This window comes from Apteryx mantelli, chromosome 6, assembly GCF_036417845.1.
Source record: "Apteryx mantelli isolate bAptMan1 chromosome 6, bAptMan1.hap1, whole genome shotgun sequence".
Taxonomy (NCBI): domain Eukaryota; kingdom Metazoa; phylum Chordata; class Aves; order Apterygiformes; family Apterygidae; genus Apteryx; species Apteryx mantelli.
The window spans coordinates 6,774,305-6,786,389 of NC_089983.1; the positions used below are offsets into that span (position 1 = coordinate 6,774,305).

General features: G+C 54.9%; 9 non-coding genes across 9 annotated transcripts; 3 read left to right on the plus strand and 6 right to left on the minus strand.

The window, feature by feature from the left end:
- Positions 1 to 648: 648 nt before the first annotated feature.
- TRNAS-CGA (transfer RNA serine (anticodon CGA)) lies at positions 649 to 730 on the minus strand. The gene has a single exon. It is a non-coding gene; the product is annotated as a tRNA-Ser (tRNA).
- Positions 731 to 1,053: 323 nt separating this feature from the next.
- Positions 1,054 to 1,125, plus strand: TRNAP-AGG (transfer RNA proline (anticodon AGG)). The gene has a single exon. It is a non-coding gene; the product is annotated as a tRNA-Pro (tRNA).
- Positions 1,126 to 1,878: 753 nt separating this feature from the next.
- Positions 1,879 to 1,950, minus strand: TRNAA-UGC (transfer RNA alanine (anticodon UGC)). Its single transcript has one exon. It is a non-coding gene; the product is annotated as a tRNA-Ala (tRNA).
- A 255-nt stretch (positions 1,951 to 2,205) lies between these two features.
- On the plus strand, positions 2,206 to 2,277 carry TRNAP-AGG (transfer RNA proline (anticodon AGG)). Its single transcript has one exon. It is a non-coding gene; the product is annotated as a tRNA-Pro (tRNA).
- Positions 2,278 to 3,012: 735 nt separating this feature from the next.
- On the plus strand, positions 3,013 to 3,084 carry TRNAA-UGC (transfer RNA alanine (anticodon UGC)). Its single transcript has one exon. It is a non-coding gene; the product is annotated as a tRNA-Ala (tRNA).
- A 402-nt stretch (positions 3,085 to 3,486) lies between these two features.
- TRNAP-AGG (transfer RNA proline (anticodon AGG)) lies at positions 3,487 to 3,558 on the minus strand. Its single transcript has one exon. It is a non-coding gene; the product is annotated as a tRNA-Pro (tRNA).
- Positions 3,559 to 4,128: 570 nt separating this feature from the next.
- On the minus strand, positions 4,129 to 4,211 carry TRNAS-UGA (transfer RNA serine (anticodon UGA)). Its single transcript has one exon. It is a non-coding gene; the product is annotated as a tRNA-Ser (tRNA).
- A 788-nt stretch (positions 4,212 to 4,999) lies between these two features.
- TRNAA-UGC (transfer RNA alanine (anticodon UGC)) lies at positions 5,000 to 5,071 on the minus strand. Its single transcript has one exon. It is a non-coding gene; the product is annotated as a tRNA-Ala (tRNA).
- A 782-nt stretch (positions 5,072 to 5,853) lies between these two features.
- On the minus strand, positions 5,854 to 5,925 carry TRNAP-CGG (transfer RNA proline (anticodon CGG)). The gene has a single exon. It is a non-coding gene; the product is annotated as a tRNA-Pro (tRNA).
- Positions 5,926 to 12,085: the final 6,160 nt, after the last annotated feature.

The window sequence follows — 12,085 nt, forward strand, 5'->3', positions numbered from 1 at the left end:
GGTCCAGTCTCACTCCTGATCCTGGTGGTTGAAGGCTCTGCACTCCTGGGGCCATGCTGCACTGGCCAGGCAACAGCAGGGCCAGCGGCGCCAAAAAGGAGTGCTCGTCCAGGAGTTGAATCCGGGAACTCTTGCACCCAAAGCAAGAATCATATACCTAGAACAACAAGCCAGGATAGTGCAGGTAGGACCCCACCAAGCTCAGCTCCTGCATCCCATGGACATGGGGTGGGGTCCCAGTGCTCCGGGGGGACAGCTCTTCCGAAACATTCTCTCTCCCTTTCCCTCTCCTTCTGCTCTACAGGCCAGCACCTCCTTCATGTTCCCCTGGAGAGGAAAGAGAAGACAACACAGGCCCAGGCACTGCTCCCTGTATGCTTCAGCTGCAGCTTCCCCAGCTCTCAGGGGCTGATTCCAGGGGGTCCTGCCTTCAGGCTGCTCTGGGGTCCAACCCAGATCCAGGCTTTCACTGTGCAGGAGCTGCTGCCAGAAGGCAAGGGACAGGGCTGGGGCATCCACCTCAGCCCCCTTTTTTCCAGCCCTGATTTTCCCCCCTGAGATCCCTCTGCAGCCCAGGATGGGCCCACCCAAAGCCTCAGCTAGAGATTTGCCACACACCAGCCCTGAACCCTGAGAATAAAACCCTCTCGCTGTGAGCAGGATTCGAACCTGCGCAGGGAAACCCTATTGGATTTCGAGTCCAACGCCTTCACCCCTCGGCCATCACAGCCTTAGGTCTGATTATTGCAGGGTGCATGCAGACCTCCCTCTGCCTGCCCTGAGGCACCCACCTGGCCCTGGTGGGCATCCCACCCTGCTTCTCATAACCACTCTATTTTCTGGGAAGTGGGAAAGTTTCCTGGCTGTCTGTTGCTGTTCCCCCCGCACACGCAGCTCAGCATCATTCTGCTTCCCTGGACCGGCAACAGGGACATTGCCCAAAAATCAGCCCACTGAGCAGTGGGACACAAAGGGAACATAACCATGATCCTGCTTCAGCAGCCCAAAAACCTGGGACACATACACTGGATGCACACAAACCTGTGCCATTCTGGCTCGTTGGTCTAGGGGTATGATTCTCGCTTAGGGTGCGAGAGGTCCCGGGTTCAACTCCCGGACGAGCCCCCCTTTTGGGCACAAGCACAGCCCCTGCATGGAAACCAGGCCACAGCGAGGGCAGTGATGCCTGCCATGATGGCCGTGGGCAGCCTGGCTGCCTTGGGCATGTCCCAAAAGCCCCGGTAGATGGTCCCCATGAGAGAGCTGGGAGCGATGTGCCGTCCTGTGCCTGCATGGGAAACAGAGGCAAAACCCAGAAAGGGCCAGGACTTGTACCCTTCCTCGGTGGGGAAAGGGCTTTTGGGTGCAGCACTGGGGATGGCAAAGGGGGTGATGCCAGCACCACACGCCCCAGCAGGCAGCTCTCCCCTTGCCCTGTGGCATGGCCAAGGCCCCTGTTGTGCACGGTGTGGGCATCGCAATAGCAGCGCAGCCTGGGCTCTCGGCTGCACCACAGTCCCGCAGCAGCTCGACTTCCTGTCGCTGCACAGGTACAGGCAGCCCTTGTTCCAGGGGCTGCGGCCAGGAAAAAAATCCCCTGACCTGCCCCAGAGCGGACCTCCCACTCCTGCAGTCTCTTGACCAGATGAGAGCTGCCGAGGGAGCCCCTGTGTCTGCACCCCTACGACCCCAGAGCTGACAGCTCCCAGGGGGAGGAGGGGCGGGGGGGGGGGGGAAGGACCAACCAGAAGGTTTTTATGGGAATGAGGGAGAAACCTCAGGCCCGGGCGAGAACCCAATCTCTAGACAGCAGAGGGAAATCTCCTCCCTAGAAGCTGGGTGCACCACTGCAAGGCAGCTTTGTGGAGAAAAGGCATGTGGAGATGCTGGGGCTTGAACCCAGGGCCTCTTACATGCAAAGCAAGTGCTCTCCCACTGAGCTACATCCCCCCACCTGGGGGCTGCCTGTGCCCACTGGGCACCACTGTCCACCCCACACGTGGCGCTTGGAACACCCACCAGAGCTGGACAAGTTTTGTCCCGTGTCATGTCCAGGCGCCAGCCCTAGACTTGCAGCCTGGATGCAGCAAAAGGAACCTTTGTGCTCTGGGTGGCGTTGTGGACCAAAGGGAGCAGCACCGGCTCTGCTCAGCACCCTGAACATCTGGGATCTGAGGACTGGGTGTCCAGAGGTTATAGCATCCTGGCTCGTTGGTCTAGGGGTATGATTCTCGCTTAGGGTGCGAGAGGTCCCGGGTTCAACTCCCGGACGAGCCCCCCCTTTTGGGTACCAGGGTTGCCTCTTTAGCCCAGCCAGCACAGAGCTTATCCAAGGCCTGGACTTTGGCTTTCTCCCCCCAGGTCTTTGGGCTCTGCAAGGCAAGTGGGGCTGCTATGCATGCCTGAGGTCCCAGCCCCGCTGTGTCCCCAGCCTGGCCAGTAGGTGGGGACCTGCCAGGCCCCAGCTGCATTGTGCCCTAGCACCACAAGATGGCCCTGGCCACCAGTTGTAGGTGGCCTGCGAGAGCTGGGCACATGGAACCACCGGGGTCCCAGCACAGGCATCACTGGAGATGGCATCCACAAACTGGCATCAGCCTCTGGGGGGAAATGCCTTTCCTTGCACCCCCCGCCTCAGCGAAGGGGCTCTGGCACCAGCATCCCCCAGTTGCCTGCAAAGAGCATGGCCAGGGCCGTGGCCGTAGGGTCTCTCCCTCACCCCATGCCTGTTTTCATGTCTCTCTAAGAGAGGCCAGATCAACTCATGCCACCAGCGCCACCTGCCTGGGAAGGTGCCTGGCACGGGGCCAGCAATGCTGCATGCTGCCCAGAGCTTGTCCGTGGTGCAGCTGGAGCAGGGAGGTACCTCTTCCTGCATCCAGGCTGCAGTGCCAGGGCTGAGTTGGGCCAAGACCATGGACTGTAAGCCCCATGGCCCTGGCAGGTTTCAGAGCAGCAGGGCTGTGTGGGGTGGGCAGCAGTGCCCAGTGGGCACAGGCAGCCCCCAGGTGGGGGGATGTAGCTCAGTGGGAGAGCACTTGCTTTGCATGTAAGAGGCCCTGGGTTCAAGCCCCAGCATCTCCACATGCCTTTTCCTCCTGAAAGGTGTCCCCCTGGCAGTGGCTGGGATGGAGGGAGAGTCCTCACTTACATCCCCAAGGAAAGTCTCTGGGCTTCCTGTGTGCTGGCTGGGCTTGGCTTTCTTCCCAGGCACTTCCACACTCTGGGGAAATCCCCACAACTATTTCACTTTCCCTCCCCGCAGGAGCTGCAGTCAGTGGAGTACATGAGCTGTGAGTTGTCTCTGTGCGGCACGGGGCAGCACATCACTCTTAACTGGGATCAGACCTGCTAGCGGCATGGTCCAACAAGCTGCCTGTCCCCATTGCATTGGGCACCACTGCCCTGGCTCCAGTCATGGGCTGTGATAGGGTCCCACGAACCGACCTGACAAACACGGGCCGGGTCTGTTGGTGCCCAAAAGGGGGGCTCATCTGGGAGTTGAACCCGGGACCTCTCGCACCCTAAGCGAGAATCATACCCCTAGACCAATGAGCCAGGATGGCACACCTAGGGCCAGTTGAGGCCAGCTGCAGCACCCCATGGCCCTGGGGATGACATGGGACCCAGCCAGGGCCACAAGCTGGCAGTGCCACGCACACTCAGCCCTCTGGCAGGAGCATTTGCAGGTAAACCCACACACCATGCCCCACAGCTGTGGGTCTTGTGCTTCCACAAAAGTGCAAGGACCTCACCATCCCTCTGTGGCCCCTGTCCCTCATCACATCCCCTCAGAAAGCCCATTTCAAATGGCCCCGGAGATAATGGGCTCCAGCCCATGTACGCTGTGGCTGCTGCTCCCCCAACTCTCCCAGGGCTGCAAAACCTGGAAAACCCCAGGCGCACCTCCTGCCTTGGGGCTGCCCCAGGGCCAAGGGGTCCCAGCCAGCGCCTGGGTTTCCCTGTGTAGGAGCTGCTGTCCAGGGGACAAGGGACAGGGCTGGGGTCCACAGCCCCTTTTTTCTCTAGCCCTGACTTTCCCCCGAGGTCCCTCTGCAGCCCAGGATGGCCCAAAGCCCCAGCTGGGGATCCCCAGCACCAGCCCTGGGCCCTGAGAGTAAAACCTCTCGCTGTGAGCAGGATTTGAACCTGCGCAGGGAAACCCCTATTGGATTTCAAGTCCAACGCCTTCACCCCTCGGCCATCACAGCCCCAGGTGTTGGCACCCTGGGGTGCATGGGAACCTGCCCCTGCCCTGGGCACACACCTGGTCCTGGGGCTCACTGTGCACCACCAGCCCCCTTCAGCCTGGCCCCAGGGCACTCTGACCGGGCCCCTCCTTACCACTTTGTTTTCTTGAGAAGTGGGAAAGTCTCCTGGGCCATCACTGCTGTCCCCCTGCATACACTGGTCAGCCCCACTCTGGTCCCCAAAGGTGGCAGCAGGGCCCTTGTCCAAAATCCAGCCCCTTGGGCCATTGGGGCCAAAGCAAACATCATCAGCTACCCCCCGGCACCCTGAACATGTGGGGCACAGGGTCTGGGTGCACATAAATAGTTCACCCCTCACCCAGTGCCATGGTCGGGGCTGGTGTGGGCACTGCAAGGGCAGTGCAGCTGTAGCTCTCAGCTGGGCCATGGTCCTACAGCAGCTCGGCATCCTGCCTTGCACAGATAGAGGCAGCCCTTGCCCTGGGGGCTGTCTCCAGAAAAAAACATCCCCTGACCTGCGCCAGAGCCGCACTCCCAGTCCTGGAGTCCCCTGAGCAACCTGATGGCCGGTCAGCAGCTCCTGGGGGATGAGAAAAGGGAACAAGAAGAAGGATTTCCCGGGAACCAGGGAGAAACCTCAGGCCCAGCAGAGAGCCCAGCCTCAGGTCTGGACTGGGAAATCTCCTCCCCAGAGGCCGGTGGAGGAAGAAGGGAGATTTCCTCCCAGGGCACAACCATTTCCACCACTGCAGCCACCACAGGAGATGGCATTCTGGAGAAAAGGCATGTGGAGATGCTGGGGCTTGAACCCAGGGCCTCTTACATGCAAAGCAAGCGCTCTCCCACTGAGCTACATCCCCCCACCTGGGGGCTGCCTGTGCCCACTGGGCACTGCTGCCCACCCCACACAGCCCTGCTGCTCTGAAACCTGCCAGGGCCATGGGGCTTACAGTCCATGGTCTTGGCCCAACTCAGCCCTGGCACTGCAGCCTGGATGCAGGAAGAGGTACCTCCCTGCTCCAGCTGCACCACGGACAAGCTCTGGGCAGCATGCAGCATTGCTGGCCCCGTGCCAGGCACCTTCCCAGGCAGGTGGCGCTGGTGGCATGAGTTGATCTGGCCTCTCTTAGAGAGACATGAAAACAGGCATGGGGTGAGGGAGAGACCCTACGGCCACGGCCCTGGCCATGCTCTTTGCAGGCAACTGGGGGATGTTGGTGCCAGAGCCCCTTCGCTGAGGCGGGGGGTGCAAGGAAAGGCATTTCCCCCCAGAGGCTGATGCCAGTTTGTGGATGCCATCTCCAGTGATGCCCGTGCTGGGATCCTGGCAGCTCTGTGTACCCAGCACTTGCAGCCCCTGTGCCCCATCCTGCTGCCACCCCAGCATGGACTGTTCCATAGAGCAGGGGATATGGGGCATCCACGGCTGGGCAGCCCCTCACCTGCCATCCAGAGTGGGTCACAGCAGGACCAGGACCCTTAGACAGGGGGAGCAGGTGCACTGGCCTTACTCACTGCAAAGTCCTGGCACCCACCAGATGGTGTGGGGGGGTGGGAACCAACAGGGAGAATGCCCATGGCTGGGCTCCCTGTGAGCTGTGCGCTGGCTGTGCAACAGTGCCCTACACAAGGCCCAAAAGGAGGGCTCGTCCGGGAGTTGAACCCGGGACCTCTCGCACCCGAAGCGAGAATCATACCCCTAGACCAACGAGCCACAATGGCACAGCTCTTCCCACTCCAGCCTAGATCAGGCACCCCACGTCTCCAGGCACAGCTCTGGGCACAGTGGTGGTGGTGCCAGATGGGCACAGGGGACATGGGCTGCAAGTGCCCGGAGCAGAGGAAATCCCTGCAGCTGCTCCCTTTCTCTGGCCCCCAGGAGCTGCTGACTGTGGGGTTGGCAGGGTGCAGGAGCTGCTCCATCAGCAGCTCCCAGTCGCTCCAAGGGTGCCAATATTCAGCTCTGGGGCAGGTCAAGGGATGTTTTTTCTGGATGCAGCTCCTGGGGAAAGGGCTGCCTGTACTTGCTGCAGGACTGTGGCCAGCTGAGAGCCCCAGCTGGTGGGGACCCCCCTCCTTGATGATGTTAGAGTGAGGCAGTAGCACAAGGAACAGATTAAAGAGCTGATTTTTCACAAAGTCTGAATGCGATGAGGCTCAGGTATGAGGTTCTCATTTGCCCCCTAACAAACAGCTGCAGCAATTGCCCTAGCCAAGTGCTGTAATGCCTGCAAGGGGCAGGAATGGGTGAATTATATCACATTCCAGGCTGCGCCAGAATTAACAGTCCCCTCCCTAGGGCACATCCAGATCGTTGCCAGCTGGGCCCAGGGGAACCAGGAAGGAAGGACTGGCTGCAGGCTGTGCAGTCAAATCTCTCTCCTCTTCCCTATGATGCAAGTCATGGAGCTGTGGGGAGGAGTGGGCAGGGAGGGTACTGCACCCTTGTGCTTTCCCTGTTGCAAGATCCCTTTCAGCTGCCCAGTTTCTTCAAGGCTACATGATGAGCACTAGCAACAGCCATCTCTACCCAGCAATAAGCAGATTATCCTGCTCTGCTTTGGGAAATGTGCAGATACCTAATACTTAAAAAATGTGAATTTTCAGCCTTGGAATATTTAACTTCTATTGAATTTAAAACTCAGATCCCTGACTATTTCAATAGCAGCACCTTATCAAGCTTTTGGATCTGAGCTATGTTTTCATTGCACTCATCCTTGTCTCTCTAGCAGCAGCACCTTCCCCTGGGGCTGGTCTCCCAGGTGGCAGACATTCAGAGGAAAAAGGGTGGTAGGGAATAGCTGGAAGCAGTGTCTGGAGGTGATTTGGACTCAGGGTGAGATGTAGCACCAGCAGAGCAAGCAGGGTTGCAGGCTTGCAAGGGCAAGAGCCCTGCAAGCACCACTCCCATGGGCAGCACCAGGAAGGCCACACCAGGACGCTGGTGCCTTTTGATTTGTGTGCTTCTTCCCAGGTGACTCACACAGTGGGGAGACCTGTTATTTTCCTGCTTTATGGGATTTCCAGACCTGGAGAAGAATCAGAGCACTCGGCAAGGAGTTCCCTGGGGTGCTAGAGTCATTGCCTGTCTGGCTTGCTGGGCTCAGCACAGGGGCCTTGCATAGGGGACAGGGCGCCCAGTGAAACCACAGCAAGCCCCTGCCCTGTAGTTAATCTGTGGGTGCGGCAGTCAGTGCCTCAAGCCAGGATGCTGTCCTGATAGTGCCCTCTCCTCTCTGTTATCTCTGCTCTGCAACCATTTTCCCTCTTCTTCCTAAAGCCCAAGAGCAGATGCCCTCTCTGCTTTTGTGGGAAATTGCATTGCAAGGCTCAGTGTGAAACCTCATGGAAAAGAAGGGGGATTTGGGGGGCAAACAAATCCCATGTATCCCCTCATGCCCACACTCTCCCAGCCCCAGGGGCCCTGTCTCCACATGGCTGGCTCCAGGACGTGTGTCCCCAAGTGCTCTGACCAGGAGTCCTTGCTGTGGCGAGGAAGACAAGGGACGCAGCCTAGCAAGGCCACTTTGCATCCCTGGGTTTGCCCACAGCTTGATGGCGGCATGCTGGGGAGGGATGCACTTTTTCCTGCCTTGTAGGAGTTGGTGGTGGATCTGTCTCTTCATCCTGTCCCACTGCTGTGAGTCACCAGGATTCTTGTCTCCTAATCTGGGTGTGCAGGGAAACTGCACGTAGATGTGCTGGAATCTTGCTCACCGGCTAATCCAGCCACCATCAATCCCTCCGTCCTTATAGCCTGCCTCGTGCTGCTGGGGGCCTCCACACCCAACAGTCCCATTCACATTAATCCTCACTTTTCTGTGATATTTCTCTATTTTTCTATTTAAAAAAATCATTCCAACCCAAACCATGATTTCATCCCTCCTCCTCTCCCTCTCCTCCATCCGCAGAGGAGCAATGCAACCCAGCACCCACCACTGCATTTGCCTGGAGCTGTTGGCTCTCCCTGGTACCTGCTCTTTGCAGGAGATGCTCACTGGCTGCTTCTGGCAGCTTCCCCAAGCAGAGAAATGCAGAGAAACCTGAGTGAGCCCATTTGCTAAGTGCAGTGGTGCAGGCTGGGGTGTCCCCATGATTACACACTCCCCAAAGACGAGATCTACATCCCCATGGATGTGATCCTGCAATTGGGAGCTGCCACCGTCACCTTCTCAGGCCAGGGTGTTTCAGCTGCTCCTTGTTGAGCTGAACTACCCCACCATCATTCATGCACTGTAATTTTTGCTGGTGCAGTTGGTTTCATTAAAGCAAAGGATAGGAGAAAACGTAAGAAAATAGCTGTCTCCAGGAAGCAATGATTGCTGCAGGAGGAGGATGCTGAGTGATAACAGGGAGATGGTTTCCTCTGAGGAAATGAGCATGTGAGGGAAGATGGGATGTGAGTACAAGACATGAACCTCAACAGATCCAGGCATGGCCAAAGGGTCTTTTTTGAGCTATGCTCCAAGCTTTTCCGAGAAATGCTTCTGTTGCTATTGTCATGAAGCAGGCAATGCCGGGACCAAAACCCAGGACCTATTTCTGTCCCTCCATGTACATACTTCCATCTACTAATCTTTATTTTTCAGCTCAGCTTGGGCTGTGTCTCCTCCTGCAAATGTACCCTCAGTCTTGGTCTGCAACTCTCTATTTCTCACCAGGGCCTTTTGCTCCACCATCTTTGCAGGAACCTGTATTTTAGGGCCTGATTAGCAGGTCTGTGGGGTCCTGCCCAGGACAAGTACTAGCTAGGGGGGATATGTGGCAGAGTGAATTCAGGACAGCACTTAAGCTGGGAGCCAAGACCACAGGGCTCCTGGGCAGGGAGTCAGAGCACCCATGGGAGACAGGGAGCCATTGTCCCCTGGGATGAGGATCCCTGCAGGACCCTGAGGTCCTCACTTCCATGACTCTGGCTGCACCACATTTTTCAAGTCAAATCAAGGATGCATGCAGATTTTAGTCTCCTTTGGGACACTGGGTCTTCAGAGAAAAATCTGTACAACTTCACCAGTGGAATCATTCCACAAAAAGTCCTCTCAAAATGTTATTCCTTTCCCTTGCCCAATCCTGGACTGTCCTGCTGAGCAAACAGATGAAAGACAGTCATACAAACCCCAGATGCCTATGGCTTTCTAATGAGTCTTTTGCTAGAGAACCATTGCTCTTCCACTTTGCAATGTTTGGTAGGATTTTGCTTCTCTTCTCCAAGGACAATTTTTAGAGCTTGTATAAAAACATCTGAGCAGTCCTTGGAGTAGGGATATGAATCCACATCTCTGTTCTTCTGGTGCTCTGACTGCAGAGCAACAGCCATGTAAATTATCTCCAAATTAGGAGCTCCTCTGTGAAGATCTTCTGAGCAATAAAACCAGCTGAGCTTGATCATAGGCTTTTGAAGACCAGCATGCTTTCAAACTTAGCATAATCTTTCTCTACAAACACTCATAAACTTTATGCAAAGTGTCACATTACCAAAATGCTCATAGTATGAAAGAAGATTTAAACAATATCCGTGGAAGTCTTAGTCGTGTCCTTATCCTCCTTCCATCAGTTGAAAAAGTTCTGCTTGATGGTACAAGGCATCTTAAAGAGGCTCATTCAATGCCTAATGTCTTTTCCTAGAGACGTCTGCACCCTCTCCCTGTAAAATAATTATTCTCCAAATTCGTCTAAACTGTTCTGCCAGCTCATCCCACAGTAGAAGTCATACATCCTAGTCTTTGGGAAAATCTAAGGATGGAGCTTGCTTGGGCTGTGGCCAGGGATGGGGTTATCCTCTGGGCTGTGACAGTCTGCATGTGTGTGTGTGACACTGGACTGCTCCCCTGGGACACCCATGAGCTGACCAACCAGGTGACAACATCCACAGTTAATTTACCCCTTAAATTATCCTCATACTGGCAGCTCTGTAACTCATAGGTGGTCACTAACTGACCAGCTCATGCATGGAGGGAACTGCAGGTCGCTCAATCCAGAAACGCATCAAAGCTCACTACTGAGAGCTGTTCCAACTCTTACCTTTGTATTTAGAGTGCGTGGGGAAATTATAGTTTTTTCTTCATGTCTTTATAACTATGTTTATATATCTTTATTGATGGTGTTACCAAAGGCCTGAGTGTCCATCACACTTGGTGTTTCTGAGAAATTTTAGGATGCTTCATCCCATAATATCTCCAATAATAGGTGCTCAGTTGCAGATTTTGACAAAGTTAGGCTTCTGAATGTCTTTGTGTTCAGAGAAAGCCTGGGTAACTGTACACCGTGTTTGCATTGCTGGAACCCCCCCTTCCACTGGCAGGAGGGGGAATGCTGCTGCAGGCATGGGCTACTGGACAAGGTGCATGCCTAGCCAGGATGGAATGGCATTTCCAAAGCCGTCATATTGAACTAGCACTTGGAGATAGGTATATTCAGCTCATGTTACTCATGTGGCTCAATGAAGGCAAAATGCTTCTGTCACATACCTATATATGCATGCATATGTGCGCATGCAGCAGCACAGAACAAAATGTTTTCTGCTGCTTCATGAAGAGATATAGCCAGATGCAGACGTCTCACATGCCTCACTCCGGCACCTTTGCTCTCTAGGTTTGAGTTATTACATACTTATTTGTATTAAGACCCCTTTTTCCACTTACTGGTGTAAAGAGTAAGAATGACAAGCCTAATGCCTGATGTCTGGTTTTGTCACTGGCATATATCTTAAGAAGCTTTGACTCTTTATCTTCATAAAGCATTATAGAGATAGGAGAGCTGAAGAAATGCCCTTGAGACATATGGAAGGGAAATTTTTTTGTATTCATTTTGAGCAGTGTTAGGTAGCTCTACTCCAACCCAGCACAGAGCTGGGCATGCGGTGACCATCCAAAGGAGCCTCTCCTGAGAAGCCCATATCTGCCTTTTCTCCCTGGGCCCCACATCCACCCTCCTTAGCTCACCAAAAAAATGGCTGAAAAAACAAGAAAAAGGCCATTTCGAAATGTCCAGCCTTCATGTTCCCACCTCCTCAAGGGAACAGGCAATGAGCTTGCTCTGGAAGGAAGTCCTCCCTGCCATGCCACTAAGCAGATTGTCATTATGGGGCAACAGGAGAGGTTTCCAGGCTAAGAAAGTCCCCTTTGGGCTGGATGCTGTGAACTACACCCACAGCACGGAGCTAAGCAGCAGAAATTCCCATTTCAGTCAGAAAAGAAAACCCTCCCACAGCAATAAGTTGCCAGGAGAGTGGGTTATCACTTCAGATTGGAGGCAAAAGGAACACCAGAAGACTCAGGCTATGATGTAGTATGTCTTTAATGAGAAGAAAAAGTAGAAAAAATCAGTTCAGAGTACAAATGTATTTCCAGTGCTCAGTAAAGAAATGGATAATCTCCCACTCAAGGACAAACTGATCCCTACAATGTGTTCCTCTGTCCCCATTGCCCCTGTAGCCCATGACTATCATCTTCCATCTACAGCTAGCTATAAGCATTTTAGCCCAGCCAATAGCAAATGCTGTGAAACACCGTAGGATGGGACACCTACATGGAAATATTAAGTAAAGCATAACAAGAAAGATATACAGAGGCACGATCTTGAGTGACAGCAACTTCACATGGCTCTGTTCCTTTTGGGAGGAGCTGTGGGTGCCTCCCACACTTTGGAAACCCACAGACTTTTCCTTAGTTCTCTTCCCAGGTCTCTTTTCTGTATTTCATTTTTCCTTTCCTACGTGGCTGTTCTGCTGGCATCAGTGGGATGAGGTGCACCAGCAGGAAAACCTCTACAGCCCACCACCGAGGCACAGCAGTCCCACATCCCGCAGCCCCCGGGAGCCACCGGATGTGACAGGCACCCCACAGCATCTGAGATAGCTCCCAACAGCCGCCGAT